Source organism: Delphinapterus leucas, chromosome 12 (genome assembly GCF_059928025.1).
Source record: "Delphinapterus leucas isolate spDelLeu-1000000601 "Yukka" chromosome 12, BTC_Dleu_Yukka2, whole genome shotgun sequence".
Taxonomy (NCBI): Eukaryota; Metazoa; Chordata; class Mammalia; order Artiodactyla; family Monodontidae; genus Delphinapterus; species Delphinapterus leucas.
The window spans coordinates 17,287,570-17,291,907 of record NC_143140.1 but is presented as its reverse complement, the minus strand read 5'-3'; the positions used below and the strand labels follow the sequence as shown (position 1 = coordinate 17,291,907).

Sequence of the window (4,338 nt, the reverse complement as noted above, 5' to 3'; positions counted from 1 at the left end):
GGGGCGTGGGTTCCATCCCTGGTCAGGGAACTAAGATCCCACATGCCACGGGGCAACTAAGCCTGTGCACTGCAACTACTGAGCCCGCATGCTCTGGAGTCCATACGCCACAACTAGAGAAGCCCACGTGCCACAATGAAGAGCCCATGCAGCCAAAATAAATAAACAGTTCCCTACTTTCTAGTGAACAAATGTTTGAAATATATGCATTTAACTCCCACAAATTCAAAGACAAAAAAAAAAAAAAAGGTAGTTCTTCTATTACATTTTAAAATTACCCTCTTCCCTTTAAAAATTCACAGAAATTCTACTGCAATAACTTCTACTCTTACTTCACAGGCTTATTCTAACTTCCTAGTAGAGCCCTTCTTCTTGTTATACCTCAATAGCTAGAGAATATAAGAGGTTATCAATGATATCACTCTCTAGTTGCTGAAAATTACAGTTAGCTTCCTTATCATATATCAGTTATTACTTTTCAAGTGGGGGGTTGGTTACAGTAGACCTTATGGACAAGCTAACCCAACTTGATATTCACCCTCCTGCTCCATTCCATCTCCATCACAGAAGTTGAAAAAACTAAATACTCAGCTATAGTTCCCTTTGCTGCTAGAAGTGGGCATGTGACAAGTTTTGGCCAATGATAAATAAATGGAATTTTGCTAGATGACATCTACGAAAGCATTTGTTTCCCTGATAGAAAGAAAAGATGTCATTAGCACAGCCCCTGCCCCTGTCTACCTATCTTTAAAGCAGTCACAGTGCCAATGCCTGGAATTTGCAAGCATGAAAGAATGACCATAAGGATGGTTCTATCATTCAGTCCCATTGAACCAAAGCCAGAAGCCTCCCAACTCCAGAAATCCTCAGTAAGAGAAAGCTATTCATTTCCTTACACACAGCCAAAATTACTTCTAACTGCTATAGAAATCCATTTCCTTCATAGCACATTTATGCTAATTTATATCCCCAAAGCCTGTTACAGTGCCTGGAACACAGAATTTACTGTCTTTGTTAAATTAATTAATATATGTCTATAATTTATAGTAATATTAAGATTTAAAACCAATTCAAATTTAAAATATAATCTTGGAAGTCAAAAAGTTTTTCAAATTTGCATTTCTCCCAATACCTTCTAATGAGCTCATTGTTGATGACAATCACATGTTCACATTACTATACCATCCTTCACAGAATGTTGACTTTGCGGTTGGTTTGGAATATTCTTTAAAAATTCTCCCAAAATGTATAAAACATACCTGCAAGTGTTAGATTCGAGGGCAAGCATTCCTGTATGAACCTTTCTTATGATTTTAATGTCCTTACTTAAATTTCTAACAATTTTTCATCTAATTTGTGAAGATTTAGTTCATCTCTATTAACCTCACCTTAGATACATTTTTTTAAGATTTTCAAAGACATTTCTTACCATAGAACATTGTAATAATTATAAATTGCCAAAGCAAAACGTTGCAATATCTAAAACTCTGAGATTTAGATTCTGTGATTTCGATTCTATTTTTCACTAGTTATGAAGAACTGCATTTAAAAATATTATATTGCTTAGAGAGATCTAAATCATTAAACTTTTGGAAAACATTAACTCCATGGAGAATAATCTGTTTATTTTCATTCATATGTTTCCATGCAGTTTATATGTTTAAAATAAAACTTTTCTAGTAGCATAATTTCTCATCCTGAATGTAAATATTCTCAAAGTAGAAGTAAGTGGTTGTTAACTTGCAGTATTACTCAGTAAATATTTTTGTTAAAACCCTCAGTATTTTAAATCACAGAAAGTAGTTATGGATGAACCATGTTTTGGTTGTTTAAAGAATCAAAGGGAACATAATGGAAAGTTCCTCTTGTTGCTGTGCTACTCAGAACAAACTGTTCTCACCCTGGTGAGGTTTTGTGGTGTGATTGACACCAAGGCTTCTGTGTAAGGTATGAAGACAATGCATCAACTCTGCCCGGAACACAAACATGTGGTTTATAAATCATGAGAATGGCTTCAAAAGAAAACATGGAGACAACTGAGTCCAAGGGCTTCTGAAATGAAGGCACCCATGTATCAGAGAGCAACAAAATAGTTTCAAGAGTAAGTGAACACTTTCTTGGGATAGTGGAGTTCCCTAACTCCTTCCTAGGCTCTGAAGAAGTCTGGGAATTCTAAGGTTGAAGAAGTTCAATAACTTGGTTTTTAATCCTCAGCCCATAGTAATAGACAACAGAGATATAGATAGATATAGTGTGAATATAGATATATAGATGTCTGTGGTTAAGATATATTAATCAAAGAATAGTGTTTAGCCAAAAATCTCTAATTCCAACCTACGGCTATTCAATTTTATGCGAAGGGCCAGAGTTATTTCTTATTTAATAATTAAATATTCTAATGTATGTCCTTCTATCAGATGGACAACTTAGACACTAAGTAGAAAGTATTCCTTACTTCCATAAATGATTTTTTTTACTTATTTTTATTTTGTCTTATGAGTTTAATCTCACATGTCTGAAATAACAAGACTGGAGGTGGGCAGAGCTCAGAAGTCTGAGGTGAAGCATGGGTTTCTTTGAACAATAATTAATCTCTATTCCAAGTAATTTGCATCATTCTATTCTCCAAATTTCTAGGAAATATTTACCCACCAATTGCAAGCCACAAAACAATGCAAAAGCACAAAAGAACAAAGAAACAAAAAAGATATAAAACCTACCCTGAGGGCTTCCCTGGTGGCGCAGTGGTTGAGAGTTCACCTGCCGATGCAGGGGTCACGGGTTCGTGCCCTGGTCCCGGAAGATCCCACATGCCGCGGAGCGGCTGGGCCCGTGAGCCATGGCCGCTGAGCCTGCACGTCTGGAGCCTGTGCTCTGCAACAGGAGAGGCCACAACAGTAAAAGGCCCGCGTACAGAAAAAAAAATAAATAAAAAAACAACCTACCCTGACAATAGGAGACACTAGGAAATAGTCATACAATTTCTTGTCTTAAGAAAATCTAAGAAATTTAAAGAAGAAAAGGTCGAGCAAAGTGAAAAGTATCCCATTTCAAGGAGAATCCAAAGAACGCATTCATTACATGTAAACACTTTTATATTCTGATTTTTTAAAAAAAAAAAAAGTAAAAGATTCTAGAGAAATTATTTGGTAATGATTGTGGATCAAATTTCTGATTTGAAAGAGCTCCATTTTCTATATCTTAGCTAAACTTACAGATTTGGCCATTTGATGAATGAGGCCCTCAAATTATAAGATTTTCATGAACTGCAGAACTGTGTCTTTAACAAAAATACTACGTAAGAAAAAAGAAGCTGAACTTAGGCACAACTCTCCTATTCTGAGATTTTGCTAACCTCTGATATACATAATAACTAAATTGGCTGGGAACTAAAGACTTGCTGTCCTTAATTTCACTTTTATGCAAAGGCGAGAATGTCATTCATTCAGTCATCAATCTTAATTAAGACTTCTTGGTGCGGGGGGGGGGGGGGGGGGGGGGGAAGATGGCCGAGCAGGTGACCAAGTCGGGGGTGTTTGTGTGTCTGGGTAACATCTGTCTATTACCAACTGCAGAAGCAGTCTTCAGGAAACTTGTAACTGATCAAAGCGTTTCAGATACTTGGAGGATGGACAGTGCAGTGACGTCCACGTATGAACTAGGAAACCCTCCTGATTATCAGTGGGCAGGCTTGCATGAAGAAGCATGGCACTCCCATGAGTCACGTTGCCCGGCAGGTTACCAAAGAAGACTTTGCCGCTGCTTTTGACTGTATACTATGTATGGATGAAAGCAACCGTAGAGATTTGAATAGAAAAAGTAACCAAGTTAAAAACTGCAGAGGGAAAATTGAACTACTTGGGAGCTACAAGCCACAAAAACAACTCTTTTTTGAAGATCGCTATGACAGCAGTGATGTTCACTTTGAGACCATCTACCAGCAGTGCGTGCGGTGCTGCAGAGCTGCCCTGGAGAAGGTCCGCTGACCCGGGTCCAGTCCTGCGCGGCCCAAGCTCACCCCCACAGCCCGGGGGCTCAGTCGAGTGTCACAGTGTCACCCTTCCCTAGCTCAAGGCCACAGGCCCTTCTTCAGTTGACTCACGTTTCTTACCTTAAAAAATAATTATAGATGGAAATCAGTTGTGTTTGGTGGAAGAATAAATAAAAATTTTTGATTCAGAAAGTTTATGAGGTGAAGAAGAATCAGAAAGCAGTGCTTCCACTGTCCATTTTGGATGATGTGTGATGTTTGCCCGTCTGCTCAGGGTCAGGCAGTAGTCCGGGCAGAGTAAGTGCATAAGTAAGCAAGTTGCTTCCACTTGAGTCATCTGTTCATGG

At 38.3% G+C, this 4,338-nt stretch overlaps 1 pseudogene; it reads left to right on the top strand.

Moving 5' to 3' along the window:
• The first annotated feature begins 3,505 nt into the window (after positions 1–3,505).
• On the top strand, positions 3,506–4,059 carry LOC111183307 (low molecular weight phosphotyrosine protein phosphatase pseudogene; annotated as a pseudogene).
• Positions 4,060–4,338: the final 279 nt, after the last annotated feature.